The sequence below is a fragment of the Podarcis raffonei genome, chromosome 1, assembly GCF_027172205.1.
Source record: "Podarcis raffonei isolate rPodRaf1 chromosome 1, rPodRaf1.pri, whole genome shotgun sequence".
NCBI lineage: Eukaryota > Metazoa > Chordata > Lepidosauria > Squamata > Lacertidae > Podarcis > Podarcis raffonei.
The window spans coordinates 78,860,511-78,876,524 of NC_070602.1; positions in this window are offsets into that span (position 1 = coordinate 78,860,511).

Genomic DNA, 16,014 nt, shown 5'->3' on the forward strand with positions numbered 1-16,014 from the left:
AAATGGAAAGTGAGAGTGTTCCCAGGTAAGGAAGACTGGCAACTTAAGATGATAGAATATGTGGAACTAGCTGGTCTAAGAATGAGAGCAAGAAGAACAGGTATTTAAAGAGGAGTGGAAGAATTTCACTGAGTATATGGAAAATAATTGTGCATAGTTGAAAATGCTGGCAGCATTAAGGTAAATTCAACAGTATAATAAATATTAGAGTGATGTAAGATAGGAGAACTGAATTAGATGGTTATAGCAAAATATGCAGGAATGGTGGATAAACTAAATGAACCATGGAAGGGGAAGGAGGGAAGTCATTGAATGTATGGTATAATGAAAGATGATTATTTTGAGATGTAAAATTGAAAAGTTAACACACACACACACACACACGATTGCACAATAGCCTAAGTGTTTTCCAACCAATATAAAGTGCAGCCTCTCCCTCCAAAACAATGGTGGGCTCATAAACTTAACTGGATTTACAAAATAGAGAAAGAATTAATATGCCATTTATCACAAGTGGCGAAGCACAACATAACCAGACACTGGAAGTACCTTTCCAGTGCAACAATAGACAATGGATACTGAACAGTTTGCGAAACAGCTCTCCTTGCGAGATTAACATGTGGACAGATCGAGAAAGATGGTTTTTACCCCGGTGTGGTTTAATTTCATAACACATGCCAGTATTCCAGAAAATGAACAATTACCATCATCAGCATTTGGCTCAATCTGGCTGATCTAAATTTAAATTTAAACATAAATTATCATCATCACTTTGAACCCCCACCTACCACTTTCATCAATATACCAACACTTTGTATTGTTTCATTGGTAACGTAAGAGGAAAAATGAGTATTACTCATACTTAATCTAAGCACAACCCCCAGAGCTGCTGATTAAGTGTTTTAGTTATAAAATGATGAATGTTACCTCCGTTCTATCACATTTCCCCTTTGTTTTCATTTTTGTTTCTATTTAAACCACTCTATGAACCTGGCCACGTGACCCGGAAGTGTCTCCAGACAGCGCTGGCCCTTACGGGCAGGGGTACCTTTATGAACCTAGAACTTGTACATTGACCACTAATAATGAACCATATGTTGTAGATATCACTGCAAATTTATTGTGCTGTTTTTGTGATGTGGCATGAGAAGGCTTGGTCTGTTTATTTGTATAATTTATTATTCCTATGATCCCTGTTTGTGAAACCCAATGAAAGGTTGGTTGGCTAAAAACAACAACCCTATCCACTGAAACAGCAACATTGTGAATTATTCTAGTAGTAGAGTCAGAATGCAAATAGTTTTGATAGGAGATCAGTACAATCTTCCCATATATTGTTTTTAATGTTTGAAGGGGAAGGGCAGTCATTGAAGGGCAGTTTGATGTGTGCATAATTTGAGGTTATGAAATCACATTTAGAATGTCCAAAGGCAACTGAGCCAGGGGTGAGGGGGAAATGCATGTGCCACAATGGAGGCAATGGGAGAGCACTAGAACTGTTACCGCATGAGGGTAAAAGGCCAATTAGAGACCTTTTTATGTTACAGTTTAAATTTGCAGAAGATTTATAGAGCTCATAAAAGCTATGGCTTGTGTGCCCTGGCAAAGAGGTGTGTGGAGAGGAATGCAGATTACTTGGTCAAGCCTACTGTTGGGTTAGTTTTGTTTCCAGAGCAAGACGATCTTCAGCTATTCCTCTCAGCGCTACTCCTATGACAATGCACATCAGGGTGAGGTTTACAAGGTAGATTTCCCATGCAATCATTGCAGCCATCTTGTGATAATTTGTATAGGTGAAACTGCTGTTACAAATTATTATCTCATCAACTCAAGCAATCACTTACTAAGTGATATACTCCAGTGCTTGCTATTCCACAAGGAACTCTGGGCATGGTAGTTCTATGAGTTAGCTACCCACCCACCTGGCAACCACCTGACATCATAACATTTTTGCCAGTACAGTGGTATATTTCAGTTTACGAACTTAATCCGTTCCGGAAGTCCATTCTTAAACCAAAGCCATTCTTAAATCGAGATGTGCTTTCCCTAATGAGGCCTTCCGCCACCGGTGCCCTTCCACCATTTGGCTTCCGTTCGTAGACTGAGGTAAAGTTCGCTAACCAGAATACTACTTTCGGTTTTGTGGAGTTCTTATACCGAATAATTCGTAAACAGGGCTGTTCTTAAACCGAGGTACCACTGTACAAACCATAAAACCCCCATTGGCCTGGCCATGTTTTATCTCCCTTCAGGTGTAAAGGAGGTGGGCATGGCTTGGTCCCAACAGCCTGATGAGCCAAATATGGAGAAAAAACTCTGCAGTTCTACATAAGCCTCTTAATAAACTTATCAGGTTTATTTCCTGTGTGGGTCCTGAATGTAGTAGTTCACTTTCAATGGGCAACACAGGTCTGGAGATGTGTGCCATATGGCACACATGACTTTGGGTGACTACAGATCTGGTAAACAGGTCATCTGTATTGTCGAGTAGAATTTTATCAGCCTCCCCCTGCTTCCCTGGATTTCTGAAGAGGTGCAGAGTGTGGCAAGAGTTTCCATACTACTTGGCAGGGCAACAGATGACCAGTTTACCAAGTAGTTCTATATCCAGTTGGCAAATGGTCAATCGTCTTCATCCAGTAGAGTCTCCAAAACTTTGGCAGGATCCAACAGGTTTTAGGATGTGCTCAAGACCATTCCAGAGCAGTTCCAGAACCACAATTTCACTGCAGAATTCCAGCCTTGCATACTGTTTGAATTAGCCATATTCCATAGTACTGGATAGCAGATCAGAGGCCAAGAGGGATTTGGTTAGGCCCCTGCCTTGGCCCTTTTAAACTAAGGAAAGGGAACCTGTGGCCAACCAGATGTTGTTGGACTACAGCTCCCATCGTTCCTGACCAGTGGCCATGCTAGCTGGAGTTGACGTCCAACATCAGTTACATGACCACCTCTGCTTTAAACTTTCTTGTTATTCTTTTCTTCTGGGAGCAATATTTCCTGTGAAAAATATTGCCTCTGTTAGTGGTCCCCCATGGCTCAGATGCACCTCTGATGTTCACCAAGACTTGTGCGACTTGAGATCAGACAGGCCCCTTTCCTGTTGAACTTCAAGCACTTGACAAAGACCTGTCTATTCCAACAGGCATCTTCAATACGTTCCATTAGACCTATTTCATGTTTTGACCTTTTTTATTGTTCCAATCGTGATTTTATTTGATGGATGTCTTATTGATTGTTCTATAAACCGCTTTGAGCCCATTTATGAAGAAAAGCAGTCTACAAATGTTGGAAATTAACAAACAGAGTTACAACTGAAGGATGTTCAGAATAAAGGGCAACACTAAGGGAAGGCGATCTGGAGATAGTTGTGCAAATTATGTATATGCAAATGAGATGAACTAAATTAGCATGCCTCATTTGTGTGTTATCTGACATTTGGAGGTTGCGACACAACCTTTGGCCAGAGGCATTCCCTTTTCAGAGGCCAGAACAACAACAGCGTGTGAGCAGAGCATTACTTTTCACTGAGTTGCACATTTTTTGTACATATTCCTGTTGTTTTTTTCTGTACTACTACTGCTATGATGAGGATTAGAGACACACCTCTTCTTCTTTTTTTAATGAAAGATTTACAATCTGAGTCAATTGATGAAATACCAGAGCACCAGGCAGAAAAATTGGATTCTGGATGCCACCCAGATTCCTGAACAGTGTAAACTCTGCCACATGGCCTGCACCTTCAGCATCCCAGGGTAGGAGTGGGGGTTGCCTGCAAACAGAAGCCAATACAAAGGATGCTGGACATGTATATGCAAAATTATAGGGAGGGGTCCTCGCAGGTGCCTACACACATGTTTTAGCATGAACAGAAGAATTCCTAAGAGAAGAGCCTGGGCCTCTTGGAAAGGCTCTCAAGTAGGGTTGATAAACATCTTCAGCTTGCATAAATTGCCATCTCTCTGCTACATCAAGATCTGCATTTCATCCCACCCTCTCCAGATTCCACTAAATCTGCTCTTCCCCAGAGGAGGGCTTTGCTGCCAGGGTGTGGAAGGAATGCACAGAGTGAGCAATTCCTTCAGTCCCACACCCACCACCACTGCCTCTGGCACATGTAAGTTGCAGAATATGCAACAGCAAACCAAATTGATGAGCACCAACTTGTAATGAAATAGTTTCTCCCTAATGAATATTCAGTCTGTAGCTGAGCATAAGCATAAGCTATCACTCATTTCACGGGCAGGAGTTCCCTTTCTTCTTTGACCATTTTTCCTCCACCCTTGCCCATTGAGAGTGAATGTGATGTGTGATCTTGGATCAACTGCTCCTAATAAAGTTGTCCTTCTTGCATAGCCATTGAATAGACATGTTGGCAACCATGTTTGTGAAACTCCCACACGCTACACCTCTGCTCTCTCTTCCTTCTCGCTCCTCTTCCTTTTATTTTAATGTATTTTTTTATTCCTCTTCACAACAGACTTGTGAAATATGTTGCTAACATTCTCATTTTATAGGTGGGGAACTGAGGCCCACAGGGGGCTGCTGAGAAGGTTTGAAGTCAAGCAGTGAGACAAGCCCAGGTCTGTCTTCTCAGATCAGACAAGTTGGGTGTATGCTCCTACTCTACCTTTTCTTTTTTAAAAGAAAATTCTAACCTTCTGAGCCAAGTTTTAAAGCATTTTTATCTATACAGGTTATCTGCTGGAGATATCCACTTTCTTCATGCCATGCATAAATTTACAAATTTAAGCACGGCATGTACCGGTATTTTGTAGAAATGGCTCGCTTGACCAATTAAGGGGTTTACAGTAACATCCTTTAAGATCAAGTGAAATGGTTTTGCTAAAATCTATAAGCATGATCCTTTATGCTCCACTATAGCTCTGTGGCAGAAGCTATTATTCACTTACTCAACATTTGCAGATGTACAAAATACACTGCCACTCTCATTTCAAACAGTCACTCAACATCCCATCTGAGGCTTACTGTTAAGAGTGTAAGAATTGGCCTGCTGGATCAAACCACAGGCCCTTCTAGTCCCAAATTCTAATATCCACCTCTGGATAATGCACAAGCAGAGCATGTAAGGTGATGACATTCTCTGTTATTTGCTCTCAGCGCTTAGAGGTGTGTGGCTTCTGGTTATGTAGGTTCCATTGAGCTCTCACAGCTAATAGCCATTGATAGTCCTCTCTCCCATCAAATCTTTTTTAAGGCCTTCAACACATTTCATGACGCCGAATTCCATTATAAGTTAATTAGCCATTGTTTGAAGAAGAGGCATCCCCCCTTTTTGACAGGAGAGGAACTGGGGCTGGGAAGTAGAGACTCACATGCAACCACCCTTTACATTTATAGCTGATGTGGGATTTAAAAAATCCAAGTTCAGGACACTACCAGATCGCAGAGCCTCTAAACAATATCATCTAGAAGGTTCACAGAGGACATGGAAATGCTATCCTTTCTAGTGGGATGACCCTCTCGTTGTGCCTATTCTGTCTATCTATAGAGAAAATCACAATGGCAGATCACAAGTCCCTCTCTCTCTGGTTTGCAGGATGTAAGCCATTTCAGGATCCAAAGGATGACTTGCTCATGACAGAGTCCTGTGCAGCTCAGTCCTAGGCAATTTTACTCAAATGCAAATACCCCGAAGTTCAAGGTGGTTTGGTCTCAGTGAAGTGGGTGCTGGATTGCAGCTCTGGTGCCATTCCACCATATATTTACAAGACCCACCAACGTCCTACCACATGCTGTGCCAGAGTCTATGAGATTTTACACCCAGCAGCCCAGCACTTGCTTGCACAATATCCCAACACTAGCATCCCCAAGTTCTGCTCATCCACCTCTCCACCTGTGTAGACTGAATGAAAGCATGAAATCAGAAAGAGAAAGCTGGAGACCTACAGTGTTTGGCATCCTAGGCAGTTTGTTCCCCTGCTGCAGCATCCTCTCAGTGACGATGGAGACAATTTCCCCACGTGCCTTCTTAGCCCAGGGCTGTTGAGGTCCCAGAGGCTGCCGACTGGGCAGATACTTCCTTCTGCAAGCACTTGGGTGAATTAAACTCTCACTCTTTAACCATAACCATCGGTGCAGTGTCAGGCTGAGCTAAGATGGGTTGAAAGCAAAAAAATTAGTCCCACCCACTGATGTTACCCAACCAGTTAATTTTCTTTTGTTGTTGCTTTAAACACACACACACACACACACACACACACACACACTCACACAAGTTTAAAACGCCCTAAGACAAGTTTGTTCTCTCTGTGGCAGTGGTGCTCATCTTGCAGATCAGCAACAACAGCTGGCTGCTGGGTGAGACTTTGCTATGGTCTGAGCTCCTGGCAGAAGGAAAAAGCAGAAGGAGGGAACACAAGCCCTCTTCAACCTATCCCAGCCTTTCCATTCAAAGCTACCTTGACCTACAGCTCAGGTTCCAGTAATCTCTTGGCACTTTGGCAGGGCAGGGCTGAGCTTCAGATAAACAAACACCATACAGTACTGGATTAAAAAGGAGATGAATCATTACCACATCATCAGAACCTTGTTTTTGTTTCTTTATACTTTTCCCATTCATTTCCCATGCTGAGCTGGGTGCCTGCCTGGCCTTGCCTGGCCTGGCCTTCTTCCCATACCTTTGAGGACGCTTCCAGTTGCTATATTCAGGTGGGCTTCTGTCACACACAAACACATCCACGTTGCACCATTCAAACTGATTGGGAGTTCTTTTGCAACAAATCTGCTCTCCCAAAAGCTCAGCCTTTTCACGATAAGGACAATGACTGGAAAGTGCAAGATAATACTTGCTTAGGTCATCTAATTTCCTTGCAAACAAATGAGGATGATCCTCAACAAACAGGTTGTATGGAAGTGCCCTCTGGGTCCCTGCCCCTTCTTTCTTTACTGGGAACCTTGGGAGGAAGTGATTGTGTCCTCTTGGATTTCATTATACAGAGACAAAGGAAAGCTAAGTATTGTTGTTTAGTCGTTTAGTCGTGTCCGACTCTTCGTGACCCCATGGACCAGAGCACACCAGGCACTCCTGTCTTCCACTGCCTCCCGCAGTTTGGTCAGGCTCATGTTTGTAGCTTTGAGAACACTGTCCAACCATCTTGTCCTCTGTCGTCCCCTTCTTTTTGTGCCCTCAATCTTTCCCAACACCAGGGTCTTTTCCAGGGAGTCTTCTCTTCTCATGAGGTGGCCAAAGTTTTGGAGCCTCAGCTTCAGGATCTGTCCTTCCAGTGAGCACTCAGGGCTGATTTCCTTAAGAATGGATACGTTTGATCTTCTTGCAGTCCATGGGACTCTCAAGAGTCTCCTCCAGCACCATAATTCAAAAGCATCAATTCTTCGGCGATCAGCCTTCTTTATGGTCCAGCTCTCACTTCCATACATCACTACTGGGAAAACCATGGCTTTAACTATACGGACCTTTGTCGGCAAAGTGATGTCTCTGCTTTTTAAGATGCTGTCCAGGTTTGCCATCGCATACTGAATAAGTATAGTCAGACTTTAAGAAGGGTGATTTGAAAAAGTTTAAGGAACTACTGGATAAGATATGGTCAGAAATACTCAAAGAGACAGGAGTCCAAAGTGCCTGGGAGTTTCTTAAAGGTGAAATATTGAAGGCACAAATGCAGACAATGCCAACAAGGAAGAAAAGTGGGATGTATCTAAGGAAATCAGTGTGGCTGCATAAGGAGCTTACAGATGAGCTGAGATTTAAGAAGGGCATGTACTGTACAGTATAAGAAATGGAAGATCGGGGAAATAACAAAGGAGGAGTATACACAAATAACCAACAGTTGCAGGGGGAAAGTCGGACTGGCTCAAGCTCAGAATGAGCTCAGGCTTGCAGAGAGGTTAAGAATAAAAAGAAACCTTTCTTTGGCTATGTTTGAAACAAGAGGAAGAACAAGCAAGTAGTAGGTCCTTTGCATGGAGAAGACAAAGAAATGGTATTGGGTGACAGAGAGAAGGCAGAAATGCTCAACATCTACTTTGCCTCTGTCTTTACCCAAAAGTAAAGCAGTGCCCAACCAGTGATAACAGAATAAATGATGCCAGGATGGAGCAGCAGCCCAAGATAGGAAAAGAGATATATATCAATATATCTACTCTGAGTAAAACTTACTTGAATACCACCCATGGAGTGCCTGTTATTTTGGGAGTGAAGGAAGGAGGTGAAAATGATGTGGAAGGGGATAAGGGCTGAGGTATCATCAGCCAGATGCCCTTGGGGATCACAGGAGCAAATATTAAATGCCTGATATGTGGGCAAAGAGGTGCAAGTGAGAAACACATGAGGTGAAACACATGGTCAAACTGAAAGGAGAAGGAGGGAGTTGGCAGCAGCAATCTGTTTTGTTCTCTCTCAGCCATACAATTAACACTTAATTGCATTTGGTTAGTAATTTTTTATTGACCTCTTGTAAAACGTTGTAACCTGGGTGAGATACTACATTTCTTTTGTAGCTAACTGCTTTTCCAGTGAGCTAGAGACCCAGCTTCTGAAATATTTGGGAGCAGCTGTAGAAAAAAAAATCATATGGGCAGCCTATGTCATTTTAAATGTGTTTGTGGGAGCAGGTTACCCGACCTCCAGTTGTACAAATTCTCCTTGTACAAGTTAATTATGAGAGCAATACCTGCAATAAATTGCATGGGTGAAAAGAATAGTGTGAATGTCCAGAAAAGGCAGCTGTGGGGGGGGGGCGATGAGGGAGAAGAAAGGTCACCAGAATCCTTGCTGCGGGTGGCGACATTCTTTCTCCCTCCCAGCTGTGTAGCTTGTATTAACTGTTTGCACAGTTGCAGATATGTGCATGTACTTGAGGTTTCTTTAAAAATAGGTCACCTTTTAGGCAACGCCCACATTGTGAGATGAAGAACAAGGATGCAGCGCAAATAACTTTGACACACCTCCCTCTTTTTATAGTTTTTCACAGCAGCTTATAACCCAGAATGTTAAAAACAAGAGAGAGAAGTGCATTGTATTCCACACAGTGCGCCCCAAACGAGCAGCAAAGGTGGTTGCATGAAATCTCATAAAGTTAAAAGGGGCCTTGGTGTGGATTGCACCCCGGCTTAAAGAATCAGGTAGTAAGCGATGGGAATAAGCGATGGGAAAATGTGGTGTAGTGATTAAGAGTGGTAGACTTGTAATCTGGGGAACCAGGTTCGCGTCTCCGCTCCTCCACATGCAGCTGCTGGGTGACCTTGGGCCAGTCCCACTTCTCTGAAGTCTCCCAGCCCCACTCACCTCACAGAGTGTTTGTTGTGGGGGAGGAAGGGAAAGGAGATTGTTAGCTGCTTTGAGACTCCTTTGGGTAGTGATAAAGCGGGATATCAAATCCAAACTCCTCCTCCTCCTCCTCCTCTTCTTCTTTCTCTGCTAGAGACCCTGGACAGCAGCTGCCAGTCAGAGTAGACAACACAGAGCAGACAAACAGCTTGACCTGGTATAAGACAAGCTGCACCCTTTGTTTAAGGACAATGTGCCTCTGGACTGGTTTACCTGGGATGAGGTGTGGCAGAGTGCCAATGGGCTTGCCTAGGCAGAAGCATTGAGCTCATGTATTTCTCAAATGGTGTCTCATGACACCATTAACAAATGGAGTTTTGACATGTGGAACTCCTTCGCACTGCCCAGCTGTCTCCCTCTGCCTTTTCTTCATCTCAGAAGCCCAACACAACACTAACTGGAAACATCTGCAGAGTAGTAGCAGTAGCTGCAATATATCTTTAAATAGCTTTGTGCAATTGTAAGCATTTTACTAGTTTATGCTGCTACCCAGTTGTCTATGTTTGCATTTTTGTATGGTGCACGTTAATAATTAGGCTACATTTGGTTCAGTGTGTGTCTGGATGAATTTGGCAAAGGGTGGGATGGTAGGAGAACCCCACCATAATTATTATGGGCATGGGAGATATGATGCAAGGGAGCAGGCTGTGGATATTTGCAGGACCATTTCCTATTCTGGATGCTCTGCTAAGGAGTTCTGTCTGCTGGGAGCCAGACTAGCATGTATAATTGAGACCTGGTTGGGGTTAGTCCGACCCAGCTGTGTCTGTCTTGGTACTCAGCACAGCACCAACATAGACTTGAGGGTTTGGAGGGGGTTTGCTATGGTCCAAAATAATGCCATATTTCTTGTCAGAGACATTTCTGCCCTGGAACACGGTCTGTGCCTGACTTTGGACCAAACAAACTAGAGATCCTTCTAGTTTGCTGCCCACCTGCTGTTCAGCAGCCTCTCTGGCAATCTCGAATGTGATGCTGATGAACTTCAAAATTCTGAAGCTGCCCTCAGTGGTTCTTCATGACCTCCATGAAAACCACGGGGATGTCTCAGTGTGTCATCTGCTCAGTGCACAGAGCAGGACACATCCCTCAATTTCATCCTTGCCTCAGGGTATGGGAGGGCTAGTCTGGAAACAAGCGGGATTAAGACAACTCTGTTATCATGGTCAGGTTTGGTCTTATGGTGGCAGCCACTGATACCTGTTGTGGTTATTATTGTGTTAGTTTTATATGTGTTTTGCAAGAGTTGTTATTCTACATATTGGTGTGTTTTTTTCATTTCTTTTCGCCTTAACTTTCTTTTGACTTGTTTGACTTGTTTTATTGTTTGGTTTTATGTTTTTATATCACTGTAAACCACTGTAATATATTTTAAAGAAATAACAGTATAGAAATATTTTTATAAATAAATAATATTTGTTGGTTGTGATTTTAATTTTCTCCATTATTACAAACTGCCTTTGTGATTTTCCTTATGAAAAATGGCATAGGAAGATTTTTAAGTAAATAAATAGAGGCCAAGTCATTGAATTTATGCCACTTACTCTTGCATATTGAGAGTGGAGGAACTTTCTCCTTTAGCTGTTTGCCCCTGCGGCTTCCCTCAAGGCTCCATTGTGGATTGCTGCCATCAGAACCTTTGCATGGCTCACAAAGGGCAATGTGGCCAAATGGCAGGGCTTAGGAATGAATGGCCTTGAGACATGCAGGACTTCCAGGTGCATAAGGACTTCCGATACAAAATCTCCTGAGCTGCCCATGAGAGGAGGGAACTCAAGGAAGAAGCAGGAGACGAAGCAGCCCGAGGCCCTGGGCAAACCAGCTGGTGTTGGTGCCATGTAGATGGGCCCTTGTTATCATAAGCTATCCTGGTGGATAGGTGGAGTGAGCCGAGACACAATATATTACCAGGTGGGGCTCCTTGAGAGTGCAGTCTGTTGATGGGGAGAGGCTGAAGCAAGGTTTGCATATGGGCTGGGGATGAATATATTTAACTTTTCATGAGCAACACTAGCTTTGTGTCTGAAGTGGGGATTAGAGCCTGGGTTTTCCTCAACATCCAAACCCAAATGCTCCAGCCACCACACTTGATGTGATGACACTTCTTTCATCTCTCTGATAGCTCTTAGGCTTATCGCTACTGTCACACAGGGTCAGAAAAAGATGACACAGCTTCACAAAGTGTGGCAATATTGCTACAAGTGAGAGTATGTTCTGCTGGGCGAGATTCCTTATAGGTGCCTTGGCAAGTAGGAGCTAAGGTTTACCTAACCTGAGGAGTCATTGCTTCTCGTTGCTTTGTGAGGAGGGCGGGGCTTTAAGCAACAGGTGTATTAAAACTTGCATCAAACCAGTGAGGCAAGATTTTCAAAAGTGCTTTAGGGCAATTGCTCACCTTTCAAAAGTTACTCTTGCAGAATGATTTTCTAATAAGGTATTATGTTGTTTTGAAAACCAAGCCATTTATTGGTCTGCCTGAGGAGACTGATAGCCACTTTACAAGTTATGAGTGTAACCTAGGCCTGACTCTAATTGTGTGTAGAGAAGTCTGGATATTTGTAATAGAGGACATTTGTCTGTGTGTCCACTCCCAGCTGTCTTGCTGAGTGTCTTGCTCACCATAAACAACAAGCAAATCTAATTTTCTCAAGGTATTCATATCTTGAGCCAATAAAAGATGAATTCTGCAATCTGTATAGATTATGCAAATTGAACACAACTCCCAATATTTTCCAGTATTGTTTCTGCAGGGTTTAGTACTTTGCATGATTTATTCTGGTTTTGCTGGTCATGGGAAGGGAAAAGATCGCACATGGTACTGAGAAGAAGAGCCCCAGTCTCTAAAACCTTATACGGTTATTGTCCTTCAAGCATCCAAGCTATAGGGTCCAGAAACTTGTTCTTTTTAAACATTAACAATGAGATTATGAGGAAGCTAAATTCTTCAAATAGAAGAATAATGCATGCATTCTTTGTGCTTCTGCAGAATCACGGTGTATGTACTGTCCTACCCATTGTTGCAAAAACGTGCAGTCTGATGTCTGTCTGGGAAACAGCACTCATATATTATGTGAAAATATACTTGGGTGATATACAAGAAAGCACTGTTAAAGCAACACAAAAAGGCTGAAATGATAGAGAGAAAGTGAATGTGTAACTTGCCTTTAATTTTTGGAGGAAAATGGAAAGAAGGCAATATTGCAGATAACTGTGGTGACGACTCCTGGCTAAAGCCCGATTTTGCAGAGACGCATGTTGACAGTTTTGAAAGCAAAATTCTGTAATATGCAGCAACCTGCCTGCACCCTGGGCACTAATACTTGGTGGTTGATTTAAATTTCATTTATTCTTTTTGTTTGCATTATCTCTATCTACTGCTAGAAGCTACCTTGTGTGAGGATGTTGCCCTAATAATAAAGGTATAAATATTGAAAATAAACAAGTAAATAAATAGTCATAGGAAGACCTGTCTCTATGCATTCCTCTCTATCCTACGCATTCACCTTGTTCCACCAAGTATCTGCATCTCATGCCTTCGCCTTCACTGAATGTTACTGGAGCTTTGGGGATTCCGTTGCCTTCACACATTCAGCTGTCTATGAAAATGGTGCAACGTAAGAAGTATGGCAACAATGACAGCTGGGTATATGCGCAGTACAATCCCAAAGATGGCAGCAACAGCCAGCTAGAATAGATGTCTAAAGAGGAAATTCAGTTTGCAAAGCACATTGAAAAACATGAACTTTACTGCATGTTACAGCATTAAGGAAAACATGATGAAGATGCTAGTTTGGTGGTACTTTACACCATCAAAACTCTCCAAAATGTATAAAAGCAATTCGAGTAAGTGTTGGAAGTGTGGAGAAAAAGTAGGGGATTTTTATCACATGTGGTGGACATGCAGTAAAACCAAGGGGCTTGGGATTATTATTTATGATGAGATGAAAAAAAAAATCTTTAAAGCTTTTCTGTTGGGAATCTTGGGCAGAGATATTCTGAAAAATACTAGAGAAATCTTTCTATATGCAACAGCTGCCGCCCGTTTATTAATAGCATCTAATTGGAAGGGGGGAAAGATACCAATGTTAACGGAATGGCAAAATAAATTATTAGACTATGTGGAAATGGCTCAGTTAACAAATAGGTTAAGAGGTAACACAAAGCAATCATTTTCTCAAAAGTGGGAAATGTTTAAGAGATACCTACAAAAAAAACCCAGTGACATGCTATCTATGGGAGTGTTTGAATGACCCTTGTGTAAGTAAAATATTAAGAAACAAAGAAAGATTGGTACGATATGTTGTAAGAAAGTATTAGAAAGTATGTTAAAAGTAAGGTAATAATTATAAGTACATTCAAAATCATAAATGTCAACTATATCAGGAAATGATTGGAAGGCCACAATTATTTTATAATTTTATTTTACTTTGATATATGCTATTTTATTTTATGTAATATTATTTGATCTTGGCTTAGCGGAAATCTAAGTGGAATTTGAAGTTTAAATTAACATCTTATAGTGATTAAAAAAAAACAAGAAAGAAAGAAAGAAAGAAAGAAAGAAAGAAAGAACTTGTTACCACCTCATTCACTTGCTAGAGCAGGAGTCAGTGGACCATTGGCCCTCCAGATGCTGTTGGACTTCAACTCCCATAAGCCCCAGAGAGCATGGTCAATCAGGGCGCCAAGTATGGGGGGAGGCCAGGGCCCTCACAAAATTCTAAATCAGAGAGCCGGGGCCCCCAACTTCTGTAGCAGCCGTGCGCTTACAACCTGAGCCATGTGTGTGCGATGTCAGCACGCCATGGGGCATGTGCGCATGGTGCACTGTTGTCATGTGGCTCCTGAGCCCGCTCAGTCATGGGGGCAAGGTGGTGGTCAATGATTAGAAATGATGGGAACTGTAGTCCAGCAACGCCTGAAGGGCCCAAACGTTCCCCAGTTCTGTGCTAGTTAAGGAGGGTCCACCAATTATCCTGGCCCACTAGCAGGTGATGTGAATGCTGCTGCTCTGGATAAGGTTTTTTTGAGCATAGAATTCAGTGTACTTTTCCTCTTAATAGTTATGCGTTGGTGTGCAAGTCACATGTATGACACTTGACACATCCATGGGTGGTGGTGTGTGTGCGTGTGACGCTGCATAAGGAGTCTTTTAGACCCTATCTAGCTTTCTTATTTCAGTGCCAACGTGGCCCTTTCACAACCTTCGTTACAATGCTGCCCTGTCTGGGAGGTCACCACAAGTGACCTCCTCTATATTCCTTGACTTTTACTTAGCATTTCTGCCATTTTCAGTTAGTCTCTCTCTTTTCACAAATATTCATGCTCTCAGCCAGTTTCTGTTTTTAATGTAAGTTTAGCATCACCGTTAGCCAATGGACAGATTCTATTTGAATACATTTACATTAATTAATGTAGACAAAATGACATTGGGAAGAATTCTTTCCCCACCCTTCTCTTTGGAAGACTCTCCAACTTCTCTCTCCTACAACATATTTGTGAAATCTGTGTATTATCTCTGCACTGTGAGGAAATACTCTCCAGTGTTCTGTTTTACAAAATGCTGTTTCCTGTGAATTAGAGTGAAACGTAGGTCAGGAAAAATTAAGGCATGTGTATTACTCTGGAGCTATTTGTCATACACTGGCAGGTGTAAAGGCCCTATGATTGAGAGGAGAGCTGTGTTTTGGGAGGATAATCAAATGCTAATGTGGTACACCACTGAGATCTGCTCTATATCTGAATAATTACCTATGGCTGACTATTTAGGTGTTAGTAACCGGGTCAACACCAGTTCAGCAGCTGTACTCATTCTGTCTGACTTCAAGAGTCGAGCACGTGGATGCCATGCTCAATGCTTCAGGTGTTGTTTTGCTTATATGGCATAACTATACAATTTGCCTTGGCCTATGCTTGCAGCTGTGTTGTACCCTACAGTGCAGTTGGTGATGGCTTCCCATCTTATCTTTTACCAACACCACATAATGTTCGTTGGTTCCACTATTGTTCCCCTATATTGTGTTATTGCTGCTGTGTTGTTTTCTATTGACATTTTGTTGTTGCGGTTGACTTTTTGGCTGAGGGAAATATGTGTTCTTCTAGGGCAGAAACAGACCACATTCACACCGTACATTATTTGGTGGCCAGGAAAAAATAGGTATATAAAAGGAGAATACCTGGATGCCAAGATCCAAATTTGGGGCAAGTACTCTTTGGTGAGATTTAATTTTTTTAAAAAATGCAGCAGAATTAAGTGTGGAAATATATGCTGTTAGACCTTTACAATATGCTTTTCTAAGTTTCTTCCAAAATAGTCTCTTCTTTCACCAGCACAGGAAAAGACCATGTGTTTAGCAAGTGAAAAAATGTTTTACTTACAAACTCTCCAAAGGTCAGATTCATATGCTTTTCCATACATTAGTCAGAAAACACAGACAATACAACTTGGCTTAATTACTTCGGTGAAAGTTTCTAAATTGTTGGTATAGGGATACAAGAATGCCTTGTAAAAGCCATGTTGAGCTTCTCAGGTAGACTGAAGGTGAACAAAGGCCTTGATTACCTTTCTTCCAAGGTGAGGAGTAAACTAGCCACTTTGGGAAAGCCGTGGATGGTTAAAGATGTATTATAGTGCTTTAAATGTATGGTGTGAATGTAGCCACAGTTTAAAATCAGAGAATATGAGATTAATTGACACAAGCAAG